Genomic DNA, 22,722 nt, shown 5'->3' on the forward strand with positions numbered 1-22,722 from the left:
CAGGGAGCCCGGGGTTCCCCCATGCCTACCTGGTCTCCTGCTGACATTGGTGATAGAAACCCTTTCTGGGGACACTGACCATCAGGCAGGTTGTCCCCGATGGCTCAGCTCCAAGAAGGAACAACAAATCCTTACATGTCAGACTAGAGGCAGCCCCTTAGGGATCACCTAACAGTAGACGCAGCCCAAAAGGAGGTTGTTCTTTTCCCGGGGTTCACGTGGAAGTCCAAGGCATAGAACAGATCGATGTGAACTGGCTGGGAGTGAAGCAGGAGTAGGAGGTGACCGGGAGCCCGCTCCCTGAGACATTTCTTCCACCCTCCCCACCAGGCGACACGTGGGCCCGGGTAGCCCCCATTTTCTGACTCTACAGAAGAGGAATGGAGGTTTCTTCCATTATAGGAGCAGCCAAAGGAAACAAGCTCGGGGCTGCGGGTCCTCTCCTCCGCGGGCACATATCCCCAGCTGGCGGACACGCACTGCATGCGGCTGACACATTCTAAAACCACCTCAAGCCCCAGATTCAGCCGACCAGACTTCAGCTGGGCGCCATATGTCTGCCGTCTCAGAGACTCCATTTTACACTGAAAATATAAACATCACAATAAGGGAAAAGCTAAATTCATTCAATGCTTATTCAATGAAGGGTTTATTTGTGATTTATTATTTTGTTTTTAAATATGAAAGTAAAGAGAACAACAAAACAACAGATCACATATTCTCCAAGCAATTCACATGGCCTGATGCCAGTGTTGGGCCTATCTTAAACAGGATAGGCTTGACATGTTGAAAGATATATTTCAATAGAGAAATCAATGAAAGAACTTGATACAATCTGAACAGATGAATAATGTGAAGCAAAAGAAGTTCCCTGGCTCTTAGAAAACATTGTTTTGGAAGATTATCCAGACTTGCAATTTAATACCAGATGTTGGCATCTGGAAAGACCCTGATTTGACATTTTGGCAGGAGAAATGAAGAAAACAGAAATGGCAGTTAAAAAAAAAATTGGCAGAAAAGATTGTTGCAATAGCCCAGGGGAGCAGTCCCGGGATGTCAGAAAGCATGAGTTTCTCACCCACGACACTCGAGTGATGTCAAGGGCAGCCTGGGCCTTGGAAGGTTCCGGAAGGATATCTGCCGGTGAGAAGAAGGAAGATTCTTTGGTGAGCCTCATAAGACAGTCGGGGGTGGGGGAAGCAGGCCAGAGAGTAAGGCCAGTGCCTGTGATGTGGCCGCAGGGCCCAGAGGAAATGGCTCTCCAAACCTGCTATTACAGCCATGTGGTCGGGCCCTGCCTGACGGCGAGGCGCTGGCAGAGGACACGGGCAGCTGGCCGACCCAGCCATCAGCACCAGCGGGAACAGGCAGCAGGTCTCCCAAGCTCTGGATTCCAGGACACACCACTGCAAACTAGCTCTGGCAGAGTCCTGGGCTCACACACCCTCTTCTCCAGCCAGATAGAGTATTGATATTATACTGTAGCTAAAAAGTCCATTCAAAAAACTGTTTTTTGGGGTATAATTTCCATGCAGTGAAATACTCAGATCTTAAGCGTTTGATCAGGTTTGACAAATAGATACACCCATGCCCCATATCCTGGTCAAGACACGGAACATTTCTATCACCCCAGAAATTTCCCTCATGCCCCTTGCCAACCCGTGCCCCTCCACATACACAGAACAGAAAGCAACCACTGATCTCATTTCTGCCACCACTGGTCCGAGTCGCTTCTGTAGAACTGTGTAGAAATGGCACCCCACCCCATGCCCTACCCTGTGTCTGGCTTCCTTCACTCAGAAGATGCTTGACATTCATGATGCTGTTGCCTGTATCACTGGGTCATGCCTTTGTTTTCTTTCTGAGCAGTATTCCATTGTAGGGCTGTACCACAAATAATTCTTGTCTATCCATTCGCCTGTTGTTGGACATTGGGATGTACTCAGTTTTTAGCTATCATGGACAAAACTGCTATGAGCAGTTGTGCGGACATATGAGTTCATCCTTCTAGAGCAGATTCCAAGCAGTGGAATTGGTGGACCATAGGATGCATATATGTTTGATTTTTTAAGAAACTGATGAACAGAGTCCCATGGAGTGGCTTTTTAGAAGTTCAGGTGGAAAGTGTGAATAGCACGGTGGTCCCGTGCCTCGGGGGTGTGTGAATGAATGCACTGCTACAGCCTGTAGCAGTGGCCGGGGGCATGCTAGCCTGGGAGTGCGGACATCTGAGCCATGTGTCTGCTGAAGTGTGTGGGTCTTGGTGTCCTCATTGGTTGAGTGAGGCTGTTGAACAGATGCCACCCAAGGATATTTCTAGCTCCATTCTGACATAACGAATCTTCCATTTTATCACGTCCTAGGAAGCAAAACAGAAATATATTAGGAATTATTCTCTTTGAAAACCAGTATCTGATTTGTAACCTCATAGAGTGACTAGACTTGTCATCTAACAATTTCGGGCCCTGGATCCGTTCATGATACTTTCACATGCAAGAGCAGAAAATCCCATTCAAACTGGCTGAACCAACAATGAGGAGTTATTAGCTCATGGACTTGAAACAAGCCCAGAAGGAGAGGCCAAGGGTCAGGCATGGAACGACCAAGGTTTCCACTCCTGTTCTCTGCTATTCTCTTGGTTTTGTTCTCCTTCCTATGATGGCTTCACCCTTCATTTGAATAACAAGATGGTAGCGGTTCCAGGCCTTCCTGCTACACACAACAGAAGAAAAACTATCCTTTCTAATGGGATATCCTCTTCTAGAAATTCCTTGAAAATTTCCCCTCATGTCTTGTGGGCCTGCACTAGATTACATGCCTTTTCCTGACCAAGCTCTGGGGGAAGGATATTGCCATGAGATTATTGACGTAGGCCTCGAGTTCTGGGCCAGTGCTGCATTAGACTTCTCAGCCCCACTAACAAAGCTGGCATGAAACCAGTTTCCCCTAAAGCATGAGACTGTGTGGAGATGGAATAGGCATGCCCCAAAAAAGGGTGTGTGTGTGAATATTTAGCAGGCAACCGGCATCCACACAGAGCTCTGGTATAGGACTGTACCACCTGGCCCTTACCCGGGGCTAACGGAATCATATGGGATCACCCAGAAGACCCAGAATCAGAGGCAATTTGGGAATTGTGGTAGATGAAGTGTGGTCACGAATACTTTGTGGCTTCTCCTATCAAATGGTGGAGTCTTTCGCCGTCCCTTGAACCTGGGCAACAGACTAGGGCAGAAGCAATATTGTGCTCCGTCCCCCAGGCCTGCAGTGTCTCCCGTTCACTTGCAACACTCCCCACACCATACGCAGAAACCTGGGCTCGATGAGTGAATGATAAGAAACCACAGAGAGATGAATTCCAGCGGACAGCCAGCACCAAGGCCCCAGATACGTGAGTGAGCCGTCACAGGGCCTCCTGTTTCAGGCACGCTGTCAAAGACTACAGTCGATGAGTGACTCAGGGCCCAGCTGAGCTCAATCAATCAATAGAATCATGAGAAAGAATAAATCGTTGTTGTTTTAAGCCACTACGTTTGGAATGGTTTATTATATAACAATACGTACCTGAGTCAGGAAGGGCCTTTAAAACTTTCCGTCTCTCCAGTGGGTGATTGTCCACTGAGCTTGTTAGGTACACTCACTCTTTGCTGAGGTACGAGGCACTCCTTCCATTTGTGGTGAGCTCGAGGAGAATATTTTTCTACTGTGGAGGCAGACGCAGACTCCTGATGCTTCCATCCCTCAGCCTTAGCTCCTTGCTGCAAATTCAACCCCTCAACTCTACAGAAGCATTTCGGCCATCTGGTCACCTCATCTAGCCACAAAAGATCATCCTTCTCAGGCTCCGCAGTCCTTTTCTATTGCTGACAGAATGGAGGCCAGTGGGCCTAGAGGGCCAGGGGAGGTAGGAGTATGTGGCAATGACTAGATGATGCCTTGAGGGTATCCTGAAACCCTGGAGCCAGAACATCCCCCAGGCAGGGGCTGGCCAGACCTGTGCAAGTACCAGCCAACCTGATTGCTAGAAAGGTGGGCTTCTGGAGAAGACAGTTTGCTGGGCTGCTGGAAGCCAAATGGGGCCTAAAGAAGAGGGTGGCAGGGTACCTGAGGGGGAGGACTTGGGGCCCAGGGACTGGTTCTGTGGGGGGGGGGGAGGGGAGTAGGGGTGATGGGGAGAGAATAGGAGATATTGGGCCCCAAACCAGATCATCAGGGGGTGTGCAAAGCTGAAGAAATAGGCAGGCAAAAGGATCCAGAACTGGGACAGCAAGAAGGGTAGGGCTGGTACCAGCTGGCTGCTGCAGGCAGGCCCATGGTGCATCAGCCTGGCGCGGCAGACAGGCCCTGCGTATTCCATGCCCTGGAGGGGCTGGTCCATGGACAGGGTGGGAGAGTCCACCTGCTTAACAGCATCCTCAAGCTGGCTCTGGCCCTCTTGCCCTCCCTGCTGCCTTGCTGCGGGAGTCCTGGACTACTGGCAAGCAAGCCTCAAGTGTCCCGGCAGAGAAGTAACAAGTGGCTCTTGGCCCTAGGCACAAAGGGTGCTCGCTGAGTACGGGAGCCTACCCCAGCAGCCCTCAGTTGCCAGAGAACAGAGCCACATTTCTTTCTTCTCTTTACGCTATGAAGCATACCTGAGCACAGAGTTTTCAGGAGGCCTTAATAAATATTTGTCATGAGAAATTCGCTGCAGTCAAACAGAACCTGCGTGTTGACGCTCTTGGGTGAGATTACTTCAAGCCACTCCTCAGCTGCCCCAGCTTCTCAGAAACCTCTGGCAGTCAGGCCCCCAGCCCCACCTCTGTGGGCCTCAGCAGCTGAGGGGCAGCTCCTGGGCGCCTCCCCCCCACCCCCGGACTGGCACGTGGCGGGTGCTCTGTTGAGGGCACAATGTGTCATAGGTGGAGGCAATGGAACGTGTGTCTAGCACCTGACTTCTACAGCGGACTCCCCTGCCCCTGAGGCCCTGTTTCAGGGTAGTGCGGGGAGGCTCCTCCCAAAGCCCCAGGCCAGACCACAGGCTCCGGAGCCCAGAAGGCCCACAGCTGTGGAGAAGGCAGGTAAACCCTGCTGTTCTGTGGGGAGACCAATGCCTTCCTCAGGGCATGGGTGTGTGTGGGGGGGTTCTCCACAAGGAGCTTCCTGGGGGAACACAATGGTGTGAGGAATAATGGTGCCTGAGCTGACTGTGGGGGAGGAAGGAGACCAGCCAGACGGAGGAATATGGGCCCTTGAACTAAGTGCCATCCACTTTCCCTCCTTCAGCCATTCTCATAAGAACACTAGGCCTTAACTTTTCTTGGTTAGCCCATCATAATATCACAAGCTACTGCTCACAAACTCTCCCTCTCCCCACACCTTTAGGGTGTATTCCTGAGGTTTTTACACTTTTCCCCTCACAAATGATTTTTATCTCCACACCCCTGGGTCTGGAAATGAGAAAATAAATTAACAAGCGATTACAGAATAAATGCCACCCCCCCTTCCTTTAGAAATCATTGGGAATCTTTCATGGAAATTACAGGAAGGCATGCAGCTTAAAATGTAATGAGCACAACAAGGATGAAGGCAGACAAGCCTGGGAGCTCTCAGCTCTGCATGGGTGAGGCACTTGTGAACGACTGGGGACCGAGGTTAGTGAGGCCACTACTCCCACCATTTGCCTTGACATAGAAAGATGCCTTTAATAGAGATATGGGGAGGGGTGCCTGGGTGGCTCAGTTGGTCAGGCACCCGACCTTTGATTTCACCTCAGGTCATGATCTCAGGGTCAAGGGATCCAGACGTCTCGGGCCCACCCCCACCCCCACTCCCTCCCTCTTGTTGGGCTCCATGCTCAGCACAGAGTCTGGCCCAGATTCTCTCTCCCTCTCCTTCCTCCCCTCTCCCCCAATAAATAAATAAATAAATAAATAAATAAATAAATAAATATTTTTTTCTTTTTTAATAGAGATACAGTGAGCAGAGAGGAAGCTTTCACCTGGGATGAAACTATTATTTTGTAAACTAATGCTAAGACAGGCCATCCCACAGTATGGGGGGGGGGGGTCCTTTATGGCATCAGAATGCTGCATTACCAAATCTAAATACAGTTTTTGATAACAACAAAGAAAAAAAAGAAGCCTCTTCCAGGGAACCCAAAATCGCTCCTATGAAGAAACTGAGGCCTGGAGTTCCTAAGCGATTTATCCAGAATCAAAGACATCTATTGTCCCAGCTTTTCAGACCACAGAACCACCAGGCTTCCAATCAGAAGGCATTAAAGTCCAATTCGTTTGTCTCAGGCAAAGACAGGGCTGAGCGCGACCCCGGAGCCAGGAAGTCAGAGGGTGGTCACTGCATCTAACTGTTTGCACGTCAGCCCCACCAAATGTGCAGCGCGATAAGAGTTAAATCAGACAAGTCCCAGAGAGCTCAGATCTGTGCGTGCAGAGGTCCATGTGAACCTCCAGGGAGAAAGGTCCTTCGGACGTGTTCCTGCTCTTATCTTGATGGCAGGGGTATTCAGTGCCCTTTGTGTAACCCCCAAAGCCATGAGTCTGTCGGCAAAGTTTGCAAAGGCTGTCTCCGGGCTGGGCTGTAGCCATCGCAAGCGCCTTTGCAAAGATTAGGCTGTTTGATAAATAGATAAACTTGGAGCTAGAAGGGACTTTAGAATTTGCCCAACTTGGCCCTCTACACTTTTATTCTTAAACAAAGGAGGAAGTTGCAGCTCAGAAAGGACGCAAGAATCCCCCAAGGACACACAACGACCCACGGGCGGAGGCGCCAGGATGAGGCCGCAAGCCTGGGCCCCTGCCTAGCACAGCCTCTCCTGGGGGGCAGGGTGGGGGCGGAGGCTGGCCTCTCAAAAGGCCCCCAGAACTCTCCTTCGATCCACCCCCGCCCCCCCCCCCCCCCCGCCTTCTTCCTCCGCCCACTCTCAGCCCCTGTCCTGCCCCGACTGCGTGAGAACTGGGGGCGCGAGCATACTGCTGCCTGCTCTGTCGGTCAGCCGGCCACGTCCTGGGCAGTTGACGACATTCTCTTTTCACACTTAGGTAGGGAAAAAAAAGAAGTTGCTCAAGCAGCACCAGTGGAAGGATCACCGGGGACGCTTGCTGAAGTCCAATCCCTTAGGCCCCATCCCAGGGGAGGGGCTTGGGGGACCTCATTTCTCCAAGCACTTCCGGTGACTGTTGGACGAGGAAGTCTGGGAAGCCTTCCCCGGAACAGACTGGCTAGCGGAGCTTCGGCTGGGTCTCCTCAGCATTGGCACTCAAGGCTCTTCATTGTGAGGCCTCAAGCAGCCTTCGCGGCCTGATTTCCTGGGTTTCTGCCCCTCATATTCCTGCGCGTCAGCCTCCCTGAACTTTGTGGCGTTTCATAAAATGGCATGCAGGTAGTGAGAGCTACCGTCACCCCGTGCCCCCAAAGCACCACACAAGCACCATCCGGTTGCAGGCCCCGCCCACAAAGATGGCGCCACGGTCCTCATTTAACCGTGAAGACTCTGACAGACGTGAAGGTGGTACCTCCTCAGAGGGCACAGAGCCCAAAGCCCTCCTTCCCAGTCACCTCACGGCTCCATCTCCAGGAACACAGCCTTTGCTTTTCTCTTACGTATCTTTGTTAACGCCATTTCCTCTACAAAACTGACATTCCCCGTGCCTGTCATCTCTGTTTGATAATGCCTGTTCATCTGTCCCAGCCAGCATGGCCTTCCTCTGCCCCTTCCCAGGTACCTCTGACTTTGGGCCTTGTACTGGAGGTGATCCCGGGCACCTTCTGCAGGGGCCCCTTGCTTAGGCCGTGCCTGGGAGACTACAGGGGATTCCTATTTGGTCTCAACCCTTGTTCCACACAGCAACAGGGGTGAGAGTTGTAAAGAGCTGTCAGGTTATGTCACACCAACGTTCATATGCTCCGGTGGCTCTCCATCTCCCTGAGGGTCGACCCCCTCCCAGTAGCCTCTGCTCAGTGACGGCGTCTGACCTCATCCCTACTTCTCTCCTCCTTGCTCACTCTACCCCAGCGCACTGGCCTTCCACAGCTCCTCCAAGATGCCGTGCACACTCCTGCCTTGGGAATTGCTGTTCTGTCTTCATAGAAAGCCCCAGGGAGTCACATGACTCACTCCCTTACTGCCTCTGAGTTTCTGCTTGATGTCACTTGATCACAGAGGCCCTCCCTAACTATCCAATATAGAAAGATAACTCCTACAGGCCCGCACAAGGAGGACGGCCGAGGCCCAAAGAGGGAAGTCGCCCCAGGTCACACGTGAGCCAGAGGCAGTCCAGCCTGGAACCTGGATCCGTCCACTGCTCATCCATCTCGTTGCTGCTGATCTCTGTGACTAGGAGGTCCCAGCCCCCATTCTTCTTAATGCGTGGATTTACCCAATTTCTGCCACTCACAGTGCTGTGATCACAGGCAGAGAGTCTCTTGTCAAAACCTTAATTTCCTTAAACATAGTGGGGAGGGAGCAGAGGGAAACAAAGAGCATGGATATAGTTAGCCTCCCATATCTCTCTTAATTCAAGAATCAATCTTTGATGAAGGATTAAGCTTTGCTGCCAGATACCCAACCCCTGGACAGATCTGTGTTGTGTGGGGGCTAAAACAAGTGGAATTTTGAGGCCCTCTATCAGAAGAAGAATACTAAAGATTGCCAATAAGAAATTAGGTACAAACGTGGATACTTATTAAGAAAGCTGGTAAATACCATAGACGCTCAAAATCCTAAAGAAACTTTGCATTTTTAGTAACTGTTTATAATATAATTATATATCTACATTTTTTTAACCTACCTTTTTTACTAACTACCTTTTGATCGCATCTTAATTAATAATCACGTTCAATAGACAAAATAGAAGAGAATTCACTCTTTCCTCAAACATGCTTGACTGGAGCTTCTTTATAATTATCGAATGCATGAAACTCATGATTTCTCACTGAATATACTTGTTTTTTATAGCACCCCTATAGGCCTACATCTATAGACACAGAATTGTGATGAATTCTATTTCACACACGTCTCATTTTAAAAGAAAAAACATATGATGCCTTTGTAATGATAAGTAATGCTTTAATTTAGTATCTTCCTGACAGGAGAGAATGTGTTTTTACTGGACATCATTGAAATGGAATCTTCTATTTCCCATTGTACACATGGTGATTAGACACACTTTCTGCAGGCTGGCCTTTAGGCCCATACCTGGCAAACCCTGCTTCTCCTCCTCAGCCCTCCAAGTGTTTACTTTATTGATTGGACCTTTGGTCTGCAGCTCTGTGTCCTGACAGCAGGTGAGTTGGCACAGTAGTGAAAGCGTTCCTGAACGTCATCTTTATATCAGAAAGGCTAGAAATAACTTCCCTGCACACAGGACAGCACATCACAGATGCATCCCATGAAGCCCAAACAGAGGTCACCCCAGCTCAAAGTCCTCTTAGCTAGAGCGTGCAATTGCTGCGGGACCAACTTCAATGCCATTCAACAGCCCTGTGGGTAAGACGAAAGAAAAATCAGAATGGAAATAGTGTTCTTAACCAATTGTGGTTAGAATATCTGATTTGTTCAAGTTTCACAAGGACAAATGGCAATGAGAACACCTTGGAAGAGCCTGTGCCCATGAGAAGCTTAAAATTCATTAGCCTCCGTGACTTCACCTCTGCCCTTGAAGCAAAGGACTGCCCACCCCACCTACCTTTGTGAGACGAATCTAGCCAGTTTAGCCGGGGACTTACATCCAGGGAGAAGCAGCTTCTGTGGCCCCACATTAGTACATTTCCCTCAGTTATAGAACAAAACCTTGAGGAGCTCAAATACAAAGACTACGCAGAGTCCTGCTTGGAATATTTTGGCCTTGTATTTCATTCTCAAAGTACTCCACCATCATTGACAATCCTTATGACATTCTTGCAAGGCAGGTGGGTGGCAAGGATCGTTCTTTATGGCGCTGAAGCCGTGGTTCAAACAGGACCAACATCTAGCAAATTGAATATAACCACTAAGTTATAAAGAAAAACACAAACATTGAAATTGTCACTTTGGGTATGTTTTCTGCGTACCCGAAATACCACCTGATGCTTTGTCTAATTGGGGGATACAACTTAATAGCAGTATTTTCACTGGGTCGGTGGCAACTACTTCTAGAAAAGGCAAATTTTTCAAGCAATTACATTTCATTGGCTACCTCCCTAATATATCTCTTTTTATCGTCTCAAAGGGATTACAGAAGATGAAAGAGTGTGATTTTTCCATTTATGGAGTGCTCTGCTGTTTCTGTTGGCCAAGAGCTCGTTGATACACATCTGAAGATAAATAGTTAATAAAGGTGTTTGGATTGCAACATCTGTTGCCATTCTTGGAAGCAGGGACTTAATTGCAGACTAGAGCATCAAATCTTCAGAGGGTTTGTAAGACAGAGATTGATTGGGGTCACCAGGTTACCCAGAAGTAAAATCCCAATCCTTATCTTTAAAATGCAGTGTCCAATTGATTCTCTCTGGATCATTACACACAGCACACGGAGGTAACGCCAGGGAGAGGAGCAGTCAAACATTTTCCATTTCAAAATACTTTTAGAAGAAACTGGAATGGTGTCTTGATTTTGGTGAAGAGTCCTGAAGCGAAGCACCAGTCTTCTCTTCCATCTGAGAGATAGAAGCATCAGCATGACGTTAAGGAACACGTCCCGCCTGTACATTCGATGGAGAGCCACTGCCCTGAGGGCCCTGCGTGCTTTCTACCTTAGAGCCCAGAACACAGAGGCCAACTCTGTGCATCCAGAGGCAGCAGGGAGAAACTGCAGCCTGTAAATCAAAGGTCTCCCTGCCTTTAGCAATCTATAAAGTCAGAAGAATAAACGAGATGCTTGCAGGATGAAGATGCAGTCAACATGGGGAGTGAGAGGCGTTTCTCCGTCTGACTCAGGAGAAATGAGCTCTAATCGGACTGCACCTCGCAGTAACCATGTGACCTTGAGCAGGTCACCTTCCTCTCTGGGGCACCATGGCTCCATATTTAAAATGACGGAGGGGACCAAATAATTGCCAACATTTTTCTCAGAATTTGACCTTGAAAGCCTGTTATCTTTCATTGACTTGGTAACCTATTCTGGGTCTTAGCTGAATACCTGTCCTGGAACTGTGGCCCCTACATTTCAGGACCCATCTCCCCAAAGGCAGAGGCCGTTGGCAGAGGAGGCCTAAGACCTGGTCGGAGCTACCAGGGACCAAAGGAGCAAGGGACATGTTCTCCAGCTCCGAGTCTTACAGTAATGATCAGTGGTTCCTAAAGGAAACCAGTAAACGTATCTCTAGAATTTCTTTGCCAGATCTCAGAAAATGCTAGAGAAGTGGTGGCATCAACAGAAGACAAAATACTACTTCACCCATGAGAGGTTTAGGAACTGGACTTGCAGCTTCCTGGCGAACTTTAATTTCACTAGATTGTCCTTTTTGACAGACATGAGGATGACAAGTCAAATGTGAAAGCTAATTCCTAGGACCCAGAACACCAGAGAAGACAGTTAGAGGACACTGTTCAACTGTAGTAGTTGAAGAAGCGAACAGTATCCATGGAAGCGTCTTCTCGGAAAGAAAGGTGGGAGAAAATACTGGGGTAACTTCAGTGCCGTGTTTTATATGCTCAGAAACGAAGAAACACTGGGGGTGGTGGGCGTCCACTGTTCGCCTTCTCTTTGTGACACATAAAAAGTCAGCCTGTACTAGTTGGGATTCCAGAGGCCAAAAAATATCATAAAGGGCTTCCCTGAAGAACTCTGCCGGGCTCAAGGTTAATTACCCTTTCTTATTAGAACGAAACTATTTTAAATTCATTTCTATTTCACAACGGTCAAGGCAGGAATTTAGTATCTTGTTACAAGGATCACAAAATGCAGTACTTTATGTAAAAATAGTACAACAAAAAAGTTAAGCAGTTCTGTCACAAAGCATACTGAACATATTTGTGATATAGCTGTAATAGTCCCCTTTTATAAATTACTGATTTTTTTTAATTTGGAAAATATCCATTTGGAATTATTACAAAATTCTTTAATCCAATGCTGCTCCAGCCTTAACAAACCACTTGGGAAGAGAAAAAAAAAAAATGAAACGTATTCACAGTACAGCTCTTTGCTCCTTTACACACATACACGCACGCACACACACACACACACACCCATTCAGATTCCTCAACTATTCAAATTTCTCTGGTCTTCTCTGATCACCTCATGAGTCTGTTGCCTTAATTAGCTCCTGCACATTCTCAGAGGCTGGGGAGAGCTGGAGATCGCTTGTTTCCATTTAAAGGCTAGGATGCTTTCTGCCGTGTGGTTATCTAGTAATATATTGATGCTGAATTGCATTGTAACCCAAGAAAGAGGAGACTCATACCAACGAGGCGGCTTGACTTTAGCTCCCTTTTCCTTTCTTCCCGGCCAGGGTGCTTCAGGCTGGCCCAGAACGACGTTCAGCATATCGTGCCAAACAGCCAGAGAATGGACTCCTTAGTCCTTGTGCTAATCCTCCTCTTTACTAAATAAGCAAGTCAAGCTTTGGGGGTAGGAGTGGGAGGAAAATTATATAATTTGAGTTAATTGGTTTGGGGCTACCCAAAGCCCCAGCTGTCTTGAAGGGAATTGTTTGGTCTTCAAGACCCAATTAAAGACATTCAGCTGATGTAAAATAGATTTTATTCCTTTTTTCAAGTCATTGTCAAGAGACCCAGACTCCATTCCATACCAAAAAATACCCTTTAATCACAGCCTCCCCAAACGCAACCCGAAAACATGTCTGGAAATAGGTATATCAACAGGCATGGGAGACTATAAAGGCATGCTAATTAACCAGTTTATTTTACAAGTTCAGGACTGGAATCTCTAGTGATAAGACAGGAACTCCTTCCGACAACCCTTCAGGTACTATAAAATGTGCTTTAGCTAATCAGATTGTTTGAACTAATGGCCCAGCCTCTATCTTTTTTCCCTACATAGGGATTGGCTGGACAGATTTGAGAAACTCATGTATGGCCTTTCTAGATCTGAGGCAAAACCACCTGTGACTTCCATTTGACTGATCGATGTGTAAGGCGTGGCCACGGCAACATGAACTCGCAAACAACAGCGCTGGGAGTTGCCAGGTATTCAGACACAGCAAGAATGGTCGCATGTGAAAGCGATCTGAGATGTGCTGGCTTTTTATTTCAGCAGCTTAAACAAATGATGCCGAAAGGGGATTCTGTGGTAACAACAAAAATCATTTCTTTCATAAGGTCCTCGCAACCCAGAAAGAAATGAGAAACAAGAATTATAAAGTGTAGAAGTTTACAGAGTCGCCCCTTGATCCAGTAGTTGTCCTATTCAAGTAGGTCCTGAGAGAGCGCCGTGTCCATAGCACTGGAAAGGAAACAGAAGTAAGACCAAGTCCTCGTCCTCCAAGAACCTGGAGTCATACAGGGGTGGGAGCGGATGAGGGAGTTACGGAAACACGTGGCAAAGTTGAGAAGAACAAAGGACGGGTGCACATGCAAGGGGGGATAAGAGGCAGAAGGGACCTCATCTCGTTAGCGATTTTATAAACAAAGCAATGGGCAAGATGGGTCTTGAAACCTCTAAGTGATTCCAGCAGAGGAATCATAGTTTCAAGGCTCCTTGAACATCATTTTCTGGAGAGGTTGTCCCAAAAGGAGGGAAGAAAGGGATGAAGACGGAAAGGTCTGAGGGGAAAGTCTGGAAAACATTGAGCAATGTCATTGAAATGCAACCAAGAGCACTCTCGGGGAACAGATGGAGGCTGAGTTTGAAGGCCTAGGTCAGGTGTCGATCCAAGGCCTTGACTGCCGGAGGAGAAATCTTTACTTAATCTCAAAAGCAGTGGGGAGCCATCTAAGGATCTGAGCTGAGAAGTAGTGGGATCAAGACAGTGCTTTCACGCAGGAGGCCCTGAGATTGGTGGGCTGCGTGGGGAGAAGCAATGAGGGCTTGAGTACAAATGAAATCTCTGTCCTGAAGACCAAACCCAGAGTGTGGAGAGCATGAGCCCAATATGGGTAAAAAGAATCTATCCAGTAGGAAGCCGAGGCATGCTGTCTTCTGCAGCCGCCCAAAGAACGGACTCTGAAATAAGATGCTTTCTTGAGAAGGGGCATTTATTCGAGAGCCATGATGGAGCACCTGGTGTGTGCTGGGCATTGTCCTGGCATCGGGGATAGGTAGTGAACGAAACAGACCCAGACCCCTGCCTCCTGAAGGAAGTAATTAACGCTCCCAGGCCCTCCGAGTCCCCTTCATAAAGAGCAGAGTTGATGGGCAGTTTCTAAATAAGGCCTTCCACAAGCACAGCCCTGCTTCCAGAAGCCTGTGGCTGCTAAGCGGTCACGTAGATTAGAAAATACCAACACTGCAACATGTCTCCATGAAAGCGGGACCCTCAAGGAGGCACAACTTTACACAACTCCCCCACAGAGAGTCAGGACACAAAGGACGATGTAAGGTGGAGAGGCATCCCTCAAAAGCCAGAGGGGGTCCTCGGCCAGAAGTAGAAAGAGCCAGACTAGCAGCACGTGAAATCAAGGGCCTGCACTTACTCGAAGAAATAAGAGGGAATCAGCAGAAAGCAGCACAGGAAAGGAAGGACAGAGTGTGGCAGTGTGGCAGTGTTCGAGAGCTCTGGCTACAGACAGCTCCCCCAAACCTCATGTCCTACAGAATGGCGCCCTCAGACACAAGCAGTCGTCTCACGGCCCTCGCTTGCCAGGAAACTGCTACGGGGCAAGCAGCTGGTTTCGGTTGGCTTCCTTGGGGCGCCGGCCTACAAGGAAATGGTTGCCTGGCCATGAGTTTCCAGGGCCCAGGAAAGGTCAGTTCCACCTGGTAAATGCACGAATTGACGTTCTCTCTTACACCCCAACTGCCGGTAAGACAGTCTCTGTGAGCCAGATCCTCTCAGAAGTCCGACAGTGACTGGCCCCTGGAATGGGGGACTTCACCTTCTAGGGGTCACCGTACACCAGGCACTGTGGTGACACTCGGTATATGCGGCTTCCCGCTGATGCTCGGTGACCTGCCGCCGGTGAGCCGTAGAGCGGGGCCACGAGCCCAGGTCTTCCAACTTCTGGCTGCGCTGCGCGGGGATCCAGCAAGCCCCCCGGGGTTCTTCGCTGTCGCTCCTTCTCAGCACTACTGACGTGCAGTCCACACCGGGGGCGGGGGTGTGCTTCAGTGTCCTTCCCTCCCACTGTCAGCTCATCTTAGCAGAAGTATTTCACCTCACCAGCGTCAAAGACCCCCTGCACGGACATACGTCATGTGATCCTTGTTAGAATCCCCCGGAAGGCAGGGCAGGGGACACGGAGAGTCAGGGGGCCTGGCTGGCATGAGAGAGACCTGCCTCCAAAGTCATGTCTTCTGACTCCTACCTGGGGGCTTCTTCCGACGGTTCTTTCGGAATAGGGCCTCTTGCTCTTGTCAGCACAGATATGCTGGTAACGCTGGTCCTCACGGAGCACTCCGCATGGAGCAGGTGCTCAGGGAGACATTCTGGGACTAAACGAACGACATCAGACCAGCCATCTGCCCACATGTCCTGTCTGAGTCTGACCCTAACCTCAAGGGACAGTGTAGGACCGTGGAAGGGGGCCTGGGCGAGCAGACCATAAGAAGCATAAAGTCTAGTGCTCATTTAAGGCCGTGCTGGCCCGGACTTTTTTAGAAGCAGGTCGCATGTATTGTTGCATTTAGATCTTACGGCAGCCCTTGCCGCAAGTACTTCCGGCAGGAGGCACTACCCCTGTTCCCATTTTACAGATACGGAGCAGTGAGCACGGGAAGCTCTGTAGTGTGCCCAAGGCCACTGGATCAGTAAGCTGCGGAACCAGAATCCGGTTCCAGAGCCCTCTCATAATCACACTGCCCCTCAGACAGGTGGCTTCCTCCTGCCCCAAGAAACCACTTTCTTCCAAGCGTCCCTTTAGAGGCCTTCTGTGGGTCTCAGTCGCCCCATCTGAGAAGTGAGGGGCTTGAACTCCACCCTCGGTAACTGCCTCGGATTCTCTAACAGATCCCAGCTGACTTCCTTTGGAACACAGCCCACGGGAAATACCTTCCACACCCACCTCGCTTTCTATTTATGTCTTTTTAGTATTTTGTTCAGAAACAGTTTCAATATCTGAAAACCCTCAGGAAACTGAGCAGGAATTCCACCCCCAATGCCTCTGGCTCCTAAGAAAGATGTAGAGTGACCCCAGACGGGACCTGCTGAGATTATTGGGTCCTTAGGGGGCGCCAGGAGCAGGGACAGAGCCACCTCTGAGGGGTCCTAACCCTAGAGGAGTAGCACTGAAGGCTGGGCTCTAATCCTCCTCAAGGGAGTGGGGGCCCGCGGGAAGCGGGGACCACAGCCTGAGTGCCCCGTCCAGCTCCCCTTCTCTTTTCACTCTTCCCACCCTTTTGTCTATTGACCCTGTCGAGCAACCGGGAAGACTAAATTCTAAACAGCTTTTGTTGTTTCTGCTCGTTCATTGCCTCTAAGTCAAAGGAATGGAATTCAAAGCCCATCCAGAAGGCGTCCATCTTCCAGAAAGTCCAACAAGTACAGTGGGTTACAGATGCAGATAGCACTCGTTTGCCAACACTTGATGGAATAAGGGCACACTTGGATGACATACCAGCAGCAAAGCCATACACCCAGTGGGCTTCATGTGGAGTAGCGCCTGTCTCGTGGGGAGGCAGCCTCAGAAGCCTAGGCAGGAGGCTGTTTTATTAGGGGCAGCCTCACACACCTGCATGTGGTTCCGGACCATGGCCTGGAGCAAAGGCTGGAGAGAAACAGAACCCTTGAGATAAAAGAAGACCCTGGGCCAGGCATACAGACATTCATTCTTCCAAAAAGATTTACTGAGAGCCTACCCCTTGCCAAGTGCTGTTCCAGGTCCTGGTATGAAAGAAGCAGCTAGACATCTTTACCTTTACTGAGCTTACAGATTAGTAGGTGAGTTAGACAACTAAAAAAATGTGTACCAGCAGGTAGTGAGAGGGGCTATGGAGGGAAATAAAACAAGATAAAATAGAGAAAGAGAGAAAGAGGGGCGATGTTTTAGATTGGGTGGTTGGGGGAGGTGACATCTGAATAGACTAAGGAGGGGAGTGGTACAAGCATCTGGGATAGACTGTTCCAGGTGGAGGGACTAGCAGGTGCAAAGCTGTGAGGCAGGAGTGCGCTCGGCATGACTGAGAACCAGCGAGAAGTCTGCTGTTGGTGGCTGGAATGAGTGGGGGAGAATTTAGGAAATTAGGAAAAGCTAACCCCAGACCTTCTCTTCCTAGGAAGAGGTGAGAGCAAAGCATTGAATGTTAGTCTCCTGGAGGCTGTTGTGGGCAGCTGCTGTTGCTAAAACCTTTGAGCTCCTTGACTAAACTGTACTTCGATAAAGGAGCAAACTACTGTTCATTCAACTACTATTTGCTAGATGCTCATCGTCAGCTCCCAGGAGACCTTCTACACCCAAACCAAGTCAGTCCTGTTCTCCAAAGGCCATTTGATCTGTGCTATATGACAGAATTGGTGTTTTCCTTCTGGTCAATCTGCAAAGAATAAATGTCTCAGCAGTGGTGTGCCAGTAAAGCTTTAACAACTGGATCTCTGGGGGAAAGATAGATAAGTAGATAGATGATAGATAGATAGATAGATAGATAGATAGATAGATAGATAGATAGATAGACAATTTGTTATAAATTTTACTGCTATAAGAACATGTAGCACATAATTTAAAAATAACACCATACACAGTACTATTTATTGTAAATTTCATACAGCCACTCGAGGCTCACAAAATGCTTCCATTCATTGCTGCTGAAATCTTGAAAAAGCAGCCTATCTATGGTTGACAAGCAAGTGTAGTTCTGACGGGACTGAGGCTCACAAAATGCTTCCATTCATTGCTGCTGAAATCTTGAAAAAGCAGCCAATCTATGGTTGACAAGCAAGTGTAGTTCTGACGGGACTGTTGGCTGATACTTTCATTTAAATTAGTAAGTAAGACAAAAGTGAAAAAGACATGCAGGGACTTCCCTTTTCCATTAGTGATGCGAGAGGCTTCTTTGCTGAGTTGGGTAATCGTTTTTGAACACTGGAAGGGGATGCCTCGGCTAGCTGTGCTATTCACGACGTAATGGCTCTAGACGGAACACGCTTTTAAACTTCGTCTGAATTATTAATATTTCTTCATCGCTTTCTTGAGTCTAGAGGTCAACAAACAATAAATCACTCCCTGATATCTGGTGTTTGCCCATTTTCATGGCGCAAATATACCATGACTAATTTCGACCTCCCAACACGACATCACTGGAGGCAGAATTGGGAAAAGAAGGACAGTCATGCACCATTCATTATCTAACCTCCTCCTCTAGCGTGTAGACGCACACGTATGAATGACCTCGGGGGCGTGGGCAATGGTACAATACAGTAAAATGAGTAGGAAATAATGAGTATTGAGTGTGTGTTTAGTTTTAAAATATAATTTATTTAATTGTAAAGTCATCTCATTTCATTTTAATAATGGTTCTATTTAACAAATGGCTAACAACATTCCTAAAAATTTGACCATTGACTCTCTGGGCTGGTTAAGAGCCAGCCCAAGCACACCCGTGAGTCTTAGTGATGTCTGGCCCTGTCTTCACAGCTGGCTTTGAAGTTTCAAGGTCTTTGCCCCTCTTCCACCCTTTCTACAGGAACTGGTGTGAAATAGACGACTATCCCAGAGGTCTTAATACTGAGAGGGGCCACGATACCTCGTGAAGGCACCAGAGCCTGCCCGCTCATGCAGGGAATACTCAGGTTCCGGCCTATTGCTCCCGGATGTGTGAGCACAGCATACCAGTGCTGGAATGGATTTGAGGGGTCACCTGAGTCCAGCCACCCGTCTCATGCCTTCTCTTTGTACTCCATGATAATCCACTATTAAGTCTATTAACAAAAATAGAATACCACCCTGGTATTTTGAAAGGAATTACAGGACTTAGCGAGCCACATACTCTGAATTTCATTTGCCAAGGCTCTCCGTGCAGTGTCTTCTGTGCCGCTGGTCTGGGTATTTAGAGGATAACACACGGCAAAGCTAGTAAGAATATATCATGGAGTCTGTCTCACCCTGAACCCCTGGCTTGGGGAACTATACTAGCCACACCTATAAGGAGACCTACACATATTTTTTTTCTAACACTTGTACGCTCCCCCAAACTCCCATGCCATGCCACGCCTCTGAGCTGAGGCTGTCCCTCCGAGAGTTCCCTTCTCCTCTTTGTACCTGTGAAATCAAGGCCCAGGTCCACCAAGATCCTTCTAGTTCTTCTCAGGAGGTCCTAGCTGCTCTGAACTGCCATGGCTCTTGATGCCTCCAGCATTCTGATGGAATGATGCCACGTTTTGCTGCGAATGATAAGTATTGATGAGTTCCTAGAAGGCAGAGATCATACCATCTTCATCTCTGGACCTGGCTCTCGGGGTGCCCCCCACAGTGAGATAAATGACTCGACTAGCCTTCCCAGCCTCAGGGAAGGAGTCACAGGGATGTGTTTCTTGGATGTAGCCGTGACTCAGAGGACGTGCCGAGCTGTGCCATCAGCACACGACAAGCACACCAGCTTATCCCTTCTGTTCTCTCAGCAGAGCCCAGCTTTAAAAATCACTTGAAGGAAACCTGGATTGCTTGAAGTTTCTAGAAGAGTATAATTCACCTTTGGACCACAGTTGCTGTCCAAAGGGACACACTCCATTGCCTGAATTTGCCTCCCACTGACTTCAGGTGCACTCCCAGCTGCCCGAGAGACGGTACAGCAGCAGGTGAACTCCCAGCTGCCCGCGAGACGGTACAGCGGGCGGCACTGGGCTGTGCACAGGACTAGGAACTGAGGTTTCCCAGGGATGCAGGTCAATCACAGCAATAAGGCAAAGCCCAGAGTTTCTGCTCATGTCAGTAGGAGGCACCAGAACTGTGAGTCCAGGATCATAAACCCTGCAGGAAGGTATAGCCTGGCTCCATCATTTGCCAACTGTATGACCTCGGGCAAGTTACTTAACCTCTCCAGCCTCAGCCCCCTCACACAGAGTGGGAATGGTAAGCATACCGATCTCATAAGGCTATTGTGAGAATGAGATGAGTTCAAAAGTGCTTAGAACAATGCCTGGATTAAAGTCAATATTCAGTAAATGGTAGTTAGTATTCATCGTAACAATACTAACAACAGCTATTACTAGAGGAAAACATTTCTATTGGCCTCTTCGGTTGGGGAGAGGAGGAGGGGAGGAGCGGGCAGGCTGATGAGGGCAGGAGGGTGAGAGCCAGTGGAAGAGAAGGAGCACCAGCTGAGAGTGTGGGGTATGGTCTCTAGGCCCGGCTCTATCATGATTCCATGCTGTGACCTCCCCTCTCTGGACTGCTGTGTCTTCATTGCCGGGGCCCCAGTCCGCTTTACCGAATCAGGCTCTGAGCCTGCAGAGCCCAGAAGATGGTTTGCAATTTAAGCTTTCTTGCTGAGTCTGATGGATCCAGTCCGTGTTTAGGAGCCATTAGATTCAATTAAAGGCCCCAGTTCAGGGCCTTTGCACTTGCTGTGCCCTCTGCTTAGAAAGCTCTTCCCAGAAATGTTTCTTTGTCTCATGCTCTCATCCAGGTCACTGCATCAATGTTACCTCGCAGAGATCTTACCATTCACCGCATGTGACGCTGTGTCCTTTGAATTACCACCCGAACTCCTACCCTGCTTTCTTTTTCCCCATCACACTTCTCTCTCCACAACTTGATCCTCACTAGAATGTAAATTCCATGAAGGCAGACAGGATTTTGTCTATGAGTACAACCTAGCACCTCTGGAATAACACCCGGTATGGAACTGGCACTCAGTAAATTCGTTCTGAATTAATAAATGAATGGACTGGGTGACTAGGAATGCATCGACTTTGCCTCTGCTTGCAAGTCAGACGCTGGAGCAAACAGAGCAGTAAGATAAGCAGTCAGTCTGCTCAGCAGCTGGGAAACCCTCTCAGTGTGCTCGCCCTGAGGACCCCAGGATCATGGGACATGCTTTTGGTCCACTCAAGGCAATCCCCCCAGACAGAGGTTGGGAAAACCAGCCGACATCCTCAGTGCTGTGTTTTGGGGTTTCATTGCACTCACATTTTCCATGGGCTTACCTTTAGGGAGGATGCTGACAAACTTTGCAGCCATTGTTTATGGAGAGATGGAGAAGCATTTCCAATCTGTGTTCTAGAACAATGTACCCCGACAGACATGATGTCATTTGGTTTTAAAAAGGTGTTTGAGCTGGAAAATGTTTCCAAAAGTATAAGGAGGGGTTATAAATGACTAACAAAAGTTACATATGTGGGTTATTGTCTTAAAAATGCAGTAATATGTGAAATACTTCTGAAGGTAAGACTTTAGAGGCTAACGTTATACTTCCAGATTGCTCAGGCTTTAAAAAATAAATCCGTGGTTGAGTCCATCTGCTTTAAAGGAAAAAGTCTCTTTTCCTGTAACACCTTCTTGTTTGCATAGTAAGGATGTGAGACCCAGACACGTGGTCTACCGGAGAGCTATAGGTTATCTACTTAAATTGGCTTTACCCAAAATATTCAGCCTAAATATCCCAACAGCAGCCTTGATTTTGACTGACTTGCCAAACCCAAAAGCTCTCTTTTTTCCTTCTGAGTAGTATTTTTCCAAAACTTTGGGGAAATCAATAAAAAGTCAGATAATCCATGAACCTAAAGAGCATGTGTTTCCAATATTAGTCAATATTTGATGAAGGAGTTCCACTAATCAATTAAGCTTGGGAAACATGGAGCGAGTGAAAATTTTCAACAGAATGGTCCGTCTTGAATATGTTCACGTATGTGTGACCCTCCAGGAGGAAAAATCAGAGACCACATTTCCCTCGACGTATTTGATCACACATTATATACACATTACCGTATCTTACGGAGCCAGCATTTCTCAGAACACAACTTGAGAAATGCCAGCCTAGACAGGACTCGTAAGGACTGGGTTGACATTTTAGAAACTACGATATGTTTTGTTTGTTCTTTTCTTTGAAGAAGTTAAAAGACAGGTATCAGAAGAATCACCCAGTGATTTTTCTGAACTCTTCAAAATATGATTTTTACCCTGTGCTAAGCACATGAGAACCAAAGGAGATAAATGCTTTGACAAATGTATGTATGGGTACAATTCCATGTGGCGCCATGATGGAGCAGACTGGTGATCGATGTGCCTTCTCACCGTAAGTAATGATTAAACAGGATGAAAAATACGAAGCAACTCTTTTCAGGCATTAAGCAATAGACCGTGGGACTGTGAGCCTTGAGAGAAGGGGAACACGTGAAGGGAATCCCACACACAGCCTGGCTTTCTGCGAGGGGCCAGTTACTAGATACTCATGCACAGGGGTGGAGTACAAGCGGAGTGTGACGAGCACGCTTCGTTGAGGAGGCAGAGATAGGAACTGGGGAATGCAGAAGTCTCTGGAACTTGCAGAACAAAGCACCAGCGAAGAGGTAGCTGGGCAGGAAGGGTGCCAAACTTTTATACTGGGAGTGCCTCTGGCTTCTTGGCCGACACAGGACAAAGCTCCACTGGGCCTATCAGAGAACACATTTGATGGGAATGAGATCTGAAGAGAGACACCAGAGGTCCTTAATGTTGAGAGACTTTGGAGTTCCAGCCAAGCAACGTGAAGAGAC

General features: G+C 48.3%; 1 long non-coding RNA gene across 1 annotated transcript; it reads right to left on the reverse strand.

Annotated features, from left to right (window-relative positions):
- Positions 1 to 17,825: 17,825 nt before the first annotated feature.
- On the reverse strand, positions 17,826 to 21,870 carry LOC130542611 (uncharacterized). Its single transcript, XR_008957283.1, has 3 exons — positions 21,175 to 21,870; positions 19,289 to 19,410; positions 17,826 to 18,224 (listed from the first exon to the last, which is right to left on the reverse strand). It is a non-coding gene; the product is annotated as an uncharacterized LOC130542611 (long non-coding RNA).
- Between the last annotated feature and the right edge of the window lie 852 nt (positions 21,871 to 22,722).

This window comes from Ursus arctos, unplaced genomic scaffold (assembly GCF_023065955.2).
Source record: "Ursus arctos isolate Adak ecotype North America unplaced genomic scaffold, UrsArc2.0 scaffold_4, whole genome shotgun sequence".
NCBI lineage: Eukaryota > Metazoa > Chordata > Mammalia > Carnivora > Ursidae > Ursus > Ursus arctos.